The sequence below is a fragment of the Ranitomeya imitator genome, unplaced genomic scaffold (genome assembly GCF_032444005.1).
Source record: "Ranitomeya imitator isolate aRanImi1 unplaced genomic scaffold, aRanImi1.pri SCAFFOLD_1630, whole genome shotgun sequence".
Lineage (NCBI taxonomy): Eukaryota > Metazoa > Chordata > Amphibia > Anura > Dendrobatidae > Ranitomeya > Ranitomeya imitator.
Window position 1 is genome coordinate 27030 of NW_027193998.1, and position 12268 is coordinate 39297.

General features: G+C 47.5%; 2 non-coding genes across 2 annotated transcripts; one reads left to right on the plus strand and one right to left on the minus strand.

Moving 5' to 3' along the window:
* Positions 1-8207: 8207 nt before the first annotated feature.
* Positions 8208-8281, plus strand: TRNAN-GUU (transfer RNA asparagine (anticodon GUU)). Its single transcript has one exon. It is a non-coding gene; the product is annotated as a tRNA-Asn (tRNA).
* Positions 8282-8438: 157 nt separating this feature from the next.
* TRNAY-GUA (transfer RNA tyrosine (anticodon GUA)) lies at positions 8439-8524 on the minus strand. Its single transcript is given in 2 exon segments — positions 8439-8474; positions 8488-8524. It is a non-coding gene; the product is annotated as a tRNA-Tyr (tRNA).
* Between the last annotated feature and the right edge of the window lie 3744 nt (positions 8525-12268).

Here is a 12268-nt window from a genome sequence, read left to right on the forward strand (position 1 = left end):
GAAATCCAACTTGCTGGCCATTTTGACGCACACCATTGACCTTGAAAGTAAGCTCCGAAACCAGACCCACCGGCTGCGTCCGTAAATAACTCCAACGACTCGTTGTCAATTATGCTCTCGATAAACAAGGACCTGCCATTATACGTCTCCAAAAACTCACTCCAAACCGCCAAATCCTCCTTGTGTTCAGCCGACAACCGTATGAAATGGTGAGGAGCCTTAACTCCCGCAGTAGCACTAGCCAATCTCCTGGAAAAAACTCTGCCCATCGGCATGACACGACAAGCGAAATTGAGTTTTCCTAGCAATGATTGCAACTCTCGCAAAGGCAGCTTGCGCAGGCGACCAACCCGCCTCACCTCATCACGAAGGCCTGTCACTTTGTCCTCTGGCAACCGAAACTCCCACTGAACTGTATCAATGACGATACCTAAAAAACACAAACACGTGCTCGGGCCCTCCGTCTTACCTGGGGCCAGCGGAACGCCAAAACGGAAAGCCACCCATTCTATTGCCCTCAAAATCCTAGCACAACAGTCAGACCCGGCCGGGCCAACACATAAAAAATCGTCTAAGTAGTGCAAAATCGAATCGCAACCAGAAACTTCTCGAACTACCCATTCCAAAAAGGAACTGAAAGCCTCAAACAGGGCACAAGATAACGAACAGCCCATAGGTAAACACCTATCTACAAAAAATTGATCCTCCCAAAAACAACCAAGAAGTCTAACGCTAGACGGATGAACCGGCAACAGGCGAAAAGCAGATTCTATGTCCGTCTTGGCTAGCAAAGCACCTTTTCCGCATTTTTGTACCCAAACGGCCGCCTCATCAAACGATGCATAAACCACCGAACACAGCTCTGGATCAATGCCGTCATTCACCGATCTCCCCTTCGGGTACGACAAATGCTGAATCAGGCGAAATTTTCCCTCCTCTTTTTTAGGGACTACACCCAAAGGGGAAACGACTAAATCTTCAAACGGAGCCTGAACAAACGGGCCCGCCATGCGACCCAGCTCCACCTCCTTCCGTAATTTTTCAGAAACCACATCAGCATGCAACAAGGCTGAACGCAAATTTTTCCTAACCAGGGGGACCGCAAAGGAAGGAGCCGGAATAACAAAACCTTCCGTAAAGCCTGACAACAATAAGGCCGCCTTTTCCCTATCCGGGTATCTATTTAGATAAGGGACCATCTTTTCCACCTTCACCGGTGTCTCCCCCATAAGAATTAACTGATCCTGACTTTGCCTTGCCTTTTTTAAAGCATTTTGCGGCTCCGTGGGAGGTACCACTACAGTGGGAACACAAGTGCTTGAATTTACAATTGACTCCAAATTTGCACTGTCCCTCATTAAATTGCCAGCAGACGCCCAATTTCTGTCCGCCTGCCTGTCCCGCATTACCTGAGGTACTTGCAGCGCCTGGCTGTGAACCATGGCCGGAAGCACCGGCCCCCCCCATGAAAGGGGGTACCGAACTTATACTGCGCCATTACGCGCAACCAAAGACCAATATCTTTTTGGTCCCATCTAATGGCCGGCCGAACAGCTTTCCTCTGCCTGAACTGCTCGTCATACCTAAGCCAAGCCTGACCGCCATACACCCTATGAGACTCACTAATGGAATCCATGTAACAAAATAAACCCGAGCAATGCTCGGGCGCCGTCTCGCCAATAACACTGGCCAGGATAGCGAACGCCTGAAGCCAATTGGCGAAGGTCTGAGGAATTAAACGCCACCGCCGTTTTTCCTCCTCCTCTTTTTTTTAATCATCCTTCTTCCCCTTATCAATGTTAAATTTTTCCAGCGGGAGCAGTGAAAAAAATCTCCACATATTCATCTTTGCTTATCTTTTCTCTAACCTCTTTTTTCAGATGCGCCCCCAACGGGCCCTCAAAACACACATACACTTCTCCGTGGGCCCTATCATCCAAATGGATCCTACACTCCTTCTCTTTCTCCGTCTGCACCGAGACGGAAACCGGTTCCGAAACCTCAACCTGCACCGCCGCTGCATTAACCGGGACCGCCTGCAGGCCCGACCACGCTCCCAAAAAACCCTGCGGACCTCCGCCGCCATCCAATCTTGCCAACAATGTCTGCACGCCAGCTAAAAGCTCCCGGACCCCCGCCACTCCGCCGCCGCCTGCCAAACCCGCCGCAGCTAAACCGCTAATCGCTCCCTGACCACCACCAACTGCAGGCGAACTCACATCAGCATGACACAAACGAGACACAGACGCATACTCACCGGGCTGCAAGGGGGCTGTGGTCCCTCCAGCCGGAGTGCTGGTATCCTGACGTCCGCGAACCGCCCAGTCCGCCAACGAACCGTCCACCGATGAACCAAGATGCTGGCTATCCGAACCGCTGTTCTGGAAAGTCGCTGGTAACTGCGGCACCCGATCCGGGGCCCAGCTGGCAGAAGCCGTCCGCGCTGGTGAATAAGGGGCCCGCTGTCCGCTGCCCGCCACGCTCCTTCCTGCCACAGGAGACTGCCCAGGCCCCGGCCCTGGAGCAGGGAGACCCCCCGCCGCCGCTGCAGGGGCCGACCCGGCGCCGTCCAGCCTCAGGCCGCCCGATCCTCCGGCCACTACCGCTCCTCCAGACCCGGTCGCTGTTGCCGAGGCAGGCCGCGCGGCAGGAGCATCACCGCCGCGGCCTCCCGAAGCCCTAGGCCCCATGCGTTGTCCGGCGCGTCTAGGCCCCGCCCCCACCACGCCACGAGGTGAGGGCCCAGCCACCGCCGCTGTGCCCCGTCCGGCTGTCGGATTCCTCCCAGGCCGGGGCCGCCTCGCCGCTGCTCTTACCGGCGCCCGGCCTGGAGGGTCCCGGGAGGGGCTCCTGCGCCTGCGGGAGGCACGTGGTCCTGAATCCGGCGACAGCCGCTCGGGGGGCCGTGTCCGCCGAGCACGCCGATCCAAAGGGGGGACCGCAGCTGAGGATCCTCCACCGCCGCCATCCATCAGGTGAGCCACATGCGCTTCCAGCCAACCCTGAGGGCGAGAAGCTGCAGCAGCCCTCAGGCTCTCCAGCACAGCGTCCACGCTGGCCATGCTTCAGCTAAGGTGAGCGGGAACTGATCAGCCCCCGCCCCCTACCCTCTACAATATCCCCTGCCACTAGCCCACCCTCCCCCTACTAATTAGCCTAAAGACACCCACCCCCTCCTCTCCTAACCCCTGTCATGTAGGCCTTCACTCAGCCGCGGGGGGGAGGGGGCGGCCCGCTCCGGCCTGTCCTATATTCCTGCAGTGTTATCGGTAATATCTGTCTCTGATGATGTCAATAAGAAAGACTCAATTGCAATCTGCAATTTTTGCGCCCATGCTGCGTTTTTTTCCGCGATGCGTTTTTTTCCACAGGTCAGGGCGATTCTCCAGGTCAAGGCGATTCTCCAGGTCAGGGCGATTCTCCAGGTCAGAGCGATTCTCCAGGTCAGAGCGATTCTCCAGGTCAGGGCGATTCTCAGGCGATTCTCCAGGTCAGGGCGATTCTCCAGGTCAAGGCGATTCTCTGGGTCAGGGCGATTCTCCAGGTCAGGGCGATTCTCCAGGTCAAGGCGATTCTCCAGGTCAGGGCGATTCTCCCGGTCAAGGCGATTCTCCAGGTCAGGGCGATTTTCCAGGTCAGAGCGATTCTCCAGGTCAGAGCGATTCTCCAGGTCAGGGCGATTCTCAGGCGATTCTCCAGGTCAAGGCGATTCTCCAGGTCAGAGCGATTCTCCAGGTCAGGGCGATCTCAGGCGATTCTCCAGGTCAGGGCGATTCTCCAGGTCAAGGCGATTCTCCAGGTCAGGGCGATTCTCCAGGTCAGAGCGATTCTCCAGGTCAGAGCGATTCTCCAGGTCAGAGCGATTCTCCAGGTCAGGGCGATTCTCCAGGTCAGAGCGATTCTCCAGGTCAGGGTGATTCTCAGGCGATTCTCCAGGTCAGGGCGATTCTCCAGGTCAAGGCGATTCTCCAGGTCAGGGCGATTCTCCAGGTCAGGGCGATTCTCCAGGTCAGAGCGATTCTCCAGGTCAGAGCGATTCTCCAGGTCAGGGCGATTCTCAGGCGATTCTCCAGGTCAGGGCGATTCTCCAGGTCAAGGCGATTCTCTGGGTCAGGGCGATTCTCCAGGTCAGGGCGATTCTCCAGGTCAAGGCGATTCTCCAGGTCAGGGCGATTCTCTGGGTCAAGGCGATTCTCCAGGTCAGGGCGATTTTCCAGGTCAGAGCGATTCTCCAGGTCAGAGCGATTCTCCAGGTCAGGGCGATTCTCAGGCGATTCTCCAGGTCAGGGCGATTCTCCAGGTCAAGGCGATTCTCCAGGTCAGAGCGATTCTCCAGGTCAGGGCGATCTCAGGCGATTCTCCAGGTCAGGGCGATTCTCCAGGTCAAGGCGATTCTCCAGGTCAGGGCGATTCTCCAGGTCAGAGCGATTCTCCAGGTCAAGGCGATTCTCCAGGTCAGGGCGATTCTCCAGGTCAGAGCGATTCTCCAGGTCAGAGCGATTCTCCAGGTCAGGGCGATTCTCCGGGTCAAGGCGATTCTCCAGGTCAGGGCGATTCTCCAGGTCAGAGCGATTCTCCAGGTCAGAGCGATTCTCCAGGTCAGGGCGATTCTCAGGCGATTCTCCAGGTCAGGGCGATTCTCCAGGTCAAGGCGATTCTCCAGGTCAGGGCGATTCTCCAGGTCAGAGCGATTCTCCAGGTCAAGGCGATTCTCCAGGTCAGGGCGATTCTCCAGGTCAAGGCGATTCTCCAGGTCAGAGCGATTCTCCGGGTCAAGGCGATTCTCCAGGTCAGGGCGATTCTCCAGGTCAAGGCGATTCTCCAGGTCAAGGCGATTCTCCAGGTCAGGGCGATTCTCCAGGTCAAGGCGATTCTCTACATTAGGGCGATTCTCCAGGTCAGGGCGATTCTCCAGGTCAGGGTGATTCTCCAGGTCAGGGCGATTCTCCAGGTCAGGGCGATTACAGCGATATGATAACAAACTTGTGAACAGATTATTTATTGTACCGTTAGAAAACATTCAGTAAGAACAAACCGTTTCTGTCGTTGTATTTTTTTCTTTCCTCCGATCAAGCTGTGTGGGGACTTGTCATATTTTGTGGGGTGATCAGATGTGTTTATTGATATGAAGTTGGGGACCATTTGATATTTTGTTCACTTTCTGCTGTATTTTTTCAGGGAGTTGTTCAAAAAAACGCAATTCTGACTTTTTAAAAAAATTTCAGATAATTGTATTTTCCGTTGATTCATTTTATATTTTTATAGACCGGAGGTTTATGGATGCAAAGATATCAATTGTTTTGTATTTTTTATTTACATTTTTATTTAATGTGAATGAATGGGGAATTGAAACTTTATTTATTTTATTAGATTTTTTTAGCGATGAGTGGAGACCAGAGCCGGCGTTGGGGTGGGGGAGGATTGCTATGCAGCACTTATCATTTTGAAAACCTTTTTATATTATATTTATATTATATTTTATATGATATTACTTTATATCAAGATTGTAAAGAGGCACAAAATGTATCACAGTCCAACACCACTATGCAGCCACAAGAAAACCTCTCTCCATAATGATCTTTTCATTACAACTTGTGTCTAGAGAGATTTGTTTCCACTTCTTACATCACCGAACTGAGAATCACAACCATTTAAGTGACTTTACAAAAGCTGCAGTTCAAACCTCCGGATCAGACCAATGTGGGCAGAAACCCTCATCACCGTCCCAACCACAACTCAAACATGACAACAGCAGCACAAAAATACAGACAAAAACTGTGACAAATTGACGAGAGACAGAAAATCGGTGCCAAAATGTTGAAAGCTCCAGATGAGAGCAATATTCCTGCAGTGTTATCGGTAATATCTGTCTCTGATGATGTCAATAAGAAAGACTCAATTGCAATCTGCAATTTTTGCGCCCATGCTGCGTTTTTTTTTCTGTGGAAAAAAACGCATCGCGGAAAAAAACGCAGCATGTTCATTAATTTAATCTGTGGATTTGCTGCTAAATGATTGTATTTGGAACCTCCGGGAAAAAAAAAACATGAAAAATCCACAAAAAAGCCCCCAAAACACAATAAAAACGCATGCAGATTTCTTGCGAAAGTAGTCCGGATTTGCTCAGGAAAATTCTGCAAACTTTCCTGAACGTGGGCACATAAGCCTTAGGATTTTAACCAGTATTTTTGATCCGTTTGCTGTAGACAGGGGCATTTAGATGAAATGTAATGATGAAGAGTATAAAACTTCATCATTCTTCTCCACGGTATTCACGGTGGAAAATGAAATGCTAGGTGAAATCCCAAGAAACAATGAAAACCCTATATTAAGGGTCACCAATCTAACCCAAGAAGAGGTGCGAAACCGGCTAAATAAGATTAAAATAGATAAATCTCCGGGTCCGGATGGCATACACCCACGAGTACTAAGAGAACTAAGTAATGTAATAGATAAACCATTATTTCTTATTTTTAGGGACTCTATAGCGACAGGATCTGTTCCGCAGGACTGGCGCATAGCAAATGTGGTGCCAATATTCAAAAAGGGCTCTAAAAGTGAACCTGGAAATTATAGGCCAGTAAGTCTAACCTCTATTGTTGGTAAAATATTTGAAGGGTTTCTGAGGGATGTTATTCTGGATTATCTCAATGAGAATAACTGTTTAACTCCATATCAGCATGGGTTTATGAGAAACCGCTCCTGTCAAACCAATCTAATCAGTTTTTATGAAGAGGTAAGCTATAGGCTGGACCACGGTGAGTCATTGGACGTGGTATATCTCGATTTTTCCAAAGCGTTTGATACCGTGCCGCACAAGAGGTTGGTACACAAAATGAGAATGCTTGGTCTGGGGGAAAATGTGTGTAAATGGGTTAGTAACTGGCTTAGTGATAGAAAGCAGAGGGTGATTATAAATGGTATAGTCTCTAACTGGGTCGCTGTGACCAGTGGGGTACCGCAGGGGTCAGTATTGGGACCTGTTCTCTTCAACATATTCATTAATGATCTGGTAGAAGGTTTACACAGTAAAATATCGATATTTGCAGATGATACAAAACTATGTAAAGCAGTTAATACAAGAGAAGATAGTATTCTGCTACAGATGGATCTGGATAAGTTGGAAACTTGGGCTGAAAGGTGGCAGATGAGGTTTAACAATGATAAATGTAAGGTTATACACATGGGAAGAAGGAATCAATATCACCATTACACACTGAATGGGAAACCACTGGGTAAATCTGACAGGGAGAAGGACTTGGGGATCCTAGTTAATGATAAACTTACCTGGAGCAGCCAGTGCCAGGCAGCAGCTGCCAAGGCAAACAGGATCATGGGGTGCATTAAAAGAGGTCTGGATACACATGATGAGAGCATTATACTGCCTCTGTACAAATCCCTAGTTAGACCGCACATGGAGTACTGTGTCCAGTTTTGGGCACCGGTGCTCAGGAAGGATATAATGGAACTAGAGAGAGTACAAAGGAGGGCAACAAAATTAATAAAGGGGATGGGAGAACTACAATACCCAGATAGATTAGCGAAATTAGGATTATTTAGTCTAGAAAAAAGACGACTGAGGGGCGATCTAATAACCATGTATAAGTATATAAGGGGACAATACAAATATCTCGCTGAGGATCTGTTTATACCAAGGAAGGTGACGGGCACAAGGGGGCATTCTTTGCGTCTGGAGGAGAGAAGGTTTTTCCACCAACATAGAAGAGGATTCTTTACTGTTAGGGCAGTGAGAATCTGGAATTGCTTGCCTGAGGAGGTGGTGATGGCGAACTCAGTCGAGGGGTTCAAGAGAGGCCTGGATGTCTTCCTGGAGCAGAACAATATTGTATCATACAATTATTAGGTTCTGTAGAAGGACGTAGATCTGGGTATTTATTATGATGGAATATAGGCTGAACTGGATGGACAAATGTCTTTTTTCGGCCTTACTAACTATGTTACTATGTTACTATGTAAAACACAACCGTTTAGCAGAGGATGGTTTCGATCCATCGACCTCTGGGTTATGGGCCCAGCACGCTTCCGCTGCGCCACTCTGCTTATGGTGGAGGATGCTCAGAGTTGAAGTCTAATTACTGCCTGCCTTCTGGTCTATGTCATGTAATTTATCAGCCATTTCTTATCTGTTGGCAACTAAATTATTCTTGGTGCTTTGCAAATGTTTGTTTGTTTTTGTTGAAAATCATGTCTCTGTGGCGCAATCGGTTAGCGCGTTCGGCTGTTAACCGAAAGGTTGGTGGTTCGAGTCCACCCAGGGACGTTGCACCCTTTTGCTTCAGTAGTAAGCTACAGTTGAAGAAGTTTTTGCGTTTGTGCTAAGCATCTCCCTCAAGTAAAAGCCATTTTGCTGACGATGTTTTGAATTCACGAGACAAACTGGAGAAAAACCTTCTGGATGAGATAGGATAAACAAAACTTCCTTCGAGCCGGAATTGAACCAGCGACCTAAGGATTGCTAATTTAGAGCTACAGTCCTCCGCTCTACCAGCTGAGCTATCGAAGGATTGTTGAAAGCCCACTAGGTTTGGCCATGGGTGCCACGAGCAGGTGGTAAAAATGATTCATTCAACCCAGCGAAAAAGGAATTCAGCAGTAGTATTGGAGAATGCGGGCATCGATTCTGCTACCTCTCGCATGCTAAGCGAGCGCTCTACCACTTGAGCTAATCCCCCAAACCTGGCAAACATATCGTCAGTTTCACGTCACACGTCACACCAGGTCACAATTTTCATATACAATCACACATGCCATTGCAAGCTTTTTTTTTTTTTTTTTTTTTAAGTGTGGATTCCATTTTTGCATACTGGAAGAACATTTAAGGAGTCTACAACGTGATTGGTGCCCTACAAATACAGTTGGGCAACTTTCTAGCAACCCCTTTCTATGTACATGGAGAATCAAATTGGGGACAGTGAAAAAAACTTGCATAGTTTGAAGAAAAAAGTTGCGATGTAGCACAATCCCAAAAGAGAACCATTGACCTTTTATGGCTTTGTTTGTTTATAGAAACTGCTGAGAGGTCGTGAAGGCCTTCTGGTCCTTTGGCACAAGTTGATCCAGGATTCAGGGTTTTGACCAGTAATTTTTGAGCCAAAACGCGTTTGCTTTTGACAGAAGCTACACCAACCAGCACAATACCAATGTTTACCTTGGCATTGCTTTTGTATTGCGGACTAACCCTACTAAGTTTCAAACAATAACTGATGAGCAGCAAATGGTTTAGATGAAGTGCTGAAAAAGCTAAGAACGCTTCTCTTCGTTTTTTTCTCCTTTTTGTGGTTGCTAAACTGTAAGAAGAGAGTAGAGCATGAGCTTGAACACAAAACATTAAAAGAGAATAAACGCAACACCAATGGTGAAAAAGCAAGCCATGCGTTGGCCGGGAATCGAACCTGGGTCAACTGCTTGGAAGGCAGCTATGCTCACCACTATACCACCAACGCTTACGTAAGCGCGCATTTTTTTTTTACATTTTCTGCAATAACAGTAAACGTTCTAGCAAATCCTTTCTAAGTACATGGAGAATCAAACTGGGGGAGAGTGAAAAAAGTTGTGATGTAGCACAATCCCAAGGAGAACCATTGACCTTTTATGGTTTGTTAATAGAAAATTTTGAGACGTCGTAAAGGCCTTCTGGTCCTTTAGCGGCACGAGTTGAACTGGGATTCAGGGTTTTAACCAGTGTTTTTTTGAGCCAAAAGGGTTTGCTGTAGACAGGGGCATTTAGATGAAATGTAATGATGAAGAGTATAAAACACAACCGTTTAGCAGAGGATGGTTTCGATCCATCGACCTCTGGGTTATGGGCCCAGCACGCTTCCGCTGCGCCACTCTGCTTATGGTGGAGGATGCTCAGAGTTGAAGTCTAATTACTGCCTGCCTTCTGGTCTATGTCATGTAATTTATCAGCCATTTCTTATCTGTTGGCAACTAAATTATTCTTGGTGCTTTGCAAATGTTTCTTTGTTTTTCATCTATTGAGATGATCAAAGGAAACGGCTCCTGATATTTACTACAAAAGACAAACATTACTGACACCAGGCAGCGCTTCTTCTTCTTCTTCTTTATTTTGCTTCTCTCTGAGGAAAATGATGAGAAATGAAGATGACATTTGCTCCTCTCCTGACTTACCTGTATGACATTCCCTCGTTTTGTTTCGTATATAAATCTTTGTCTTGATTGTCGTCGCTATTTAATATTGGCAAGAGCAAAAAAAAGCCAGAAAAATGTAACAAGAAAAGCTGCTTAGAGTAAAAAAAAGGACAATTTGTCAGTCATTTCTCCCACATTATTGTAGATTAGAAGTAATAAGAAGTTCGGTGCTATCGGTCGGTGATTGGTAATTGGCCAAACATCATCGGTGCGGTCACCACTCGGGGCTGTTACTCGGCTGTTGTGGATTCGGGCACAGTAAGACCTCGCAGTTCTCTGGTGATAGTCGCCTCGTACTGTATCATTGATTCTGGGTAAAAGAAACAAAATAAGAACATGCATTTGATAAAAGGTGGAGGCATCAATCCCGCTACGTCTCGCATGCTAAGCGAGCGCTCTACCATTTGAGCTAATCCCACTCCCAGTCCATTCCCTCTCTGTTCACTCGGCGGCCGGTCACTTTCCACCTGATGTTTTCTTTCTTTCCTGATTGATAGCTGAGCGTTATATAATCCTTTGCTGTGATAGTTATGACAGGAGGGACGATCACAGCAGGTTCTCACCGCACAGATAAAGCCGACTGCAAAATATGTCTACGGACAATCTGCCGATACCGCGGGTCCTGGTGATGTTGTGAAACATTCTCCATCTGTTGTGTCACAGGACAGAGACGTTTTGCTTGTTGTTTCTGTGGACTTTATATTAATTACTTGCAGAACGTTTCATGTAACGATGATGAATTTGATTCTAGACAGAAGCTCATTTAGATTTGATCGTGAAAAATTCACATTTTTTATGATTGAATACACAGAAATATCAGCCATTTTCTGGATTCAAATGGGTAGAAATAGGTTAAATACTGGTCTTGGCACGCGGTATAATCTCATGGAGTAGTTGGCACAGGATGTGTGAATAAAGACCAAAGAGAAGGACAGAGCAATGGGAGCGAGCGAAGGACGGGCAGGAGCTGCGGTGACCGGGAAGAGGAGGCCCGAGGATGTTGTCTTAGGGTATGTGCACACGTAGAATGATCCTCTTCGGATTTTTCCGCAGCGGATTTATTGCGTTTTTTGTGCTGATTCCACTGGGGTTTATATAGCGGAATATATAAGCAATTCCATTTTTCCTTTTTTTTGTTTTTCTGGTGTATTCCCATGCACTCCTTTCCACCCCAAAAAGATATACGATTCATTTCATTGTTTCTTCTTTTTCTTGTTCTCTTATTCCTCCTCATAGACCAAATCAGCAGGTTTATAAGGCGACCCTCGCAACAAATTTTTTGAGGGCCATCAGGCAGCCCTCAATAGTACATTTTGGAAGGGCATCAGGCGGTCCTCAGTCATAAATATAGGAGGGCCTTCACACGGTCCTTAGTCATAAATATTGGAGGGCCTTCACACGGTCCTTAGTCATAAATATTGGAGGGCCTTCACACGGTCCTTAGTCATAAATATTGGAGGGCCTTCACACGGTCCTTAGTCATAAATATTGGAGGGCCTTCACACGGTCCTTAGTCATAAATATAGGAGGGCCTTCACACGGTCCTTAGTCATAAATATTGGAGGGCCTTCACACGGTCCTTAGTCATAAATATTGGAGGGCCTTCACACGGTCCTTAGTCATAAATATTGGAGGGCCTTCACACGGTCCTTAGTCATAAATATTGGAGGGCCTTCACACGGTCCTTAGTCATAAATATAGGAGGGCCTTCACACGGTCCTTAGTCATAAATATTGGAGGGCCTTCACACGGTCCTTAGTCATAAATATTGGAGGGCCTTCACACGGTCCTTAGTCATAAATATTGGTGGGCCTTCACACGGTCCTTAGTCATAAATATAGGAGGGCCTTCACACGGCCCTCAGTCATGAATTTTGGAGGGCCATCATTCGGCCCTAACACAAAACTTTAGTAAGGCAGCAGCAAGGCCCTCACTCTAAATTAATTTTCAAGGCTAAACATTTTATTTTTTAAAAATAACAGCATACAGTTTGCAGCCAGAAGCACAACAAATACAGTCAACCAGGAAACCTAGCTACCTGTCCCACTTTACAACACTCGTGAAGCCAGAACAATGCAAACAGATGTTCGGTTGG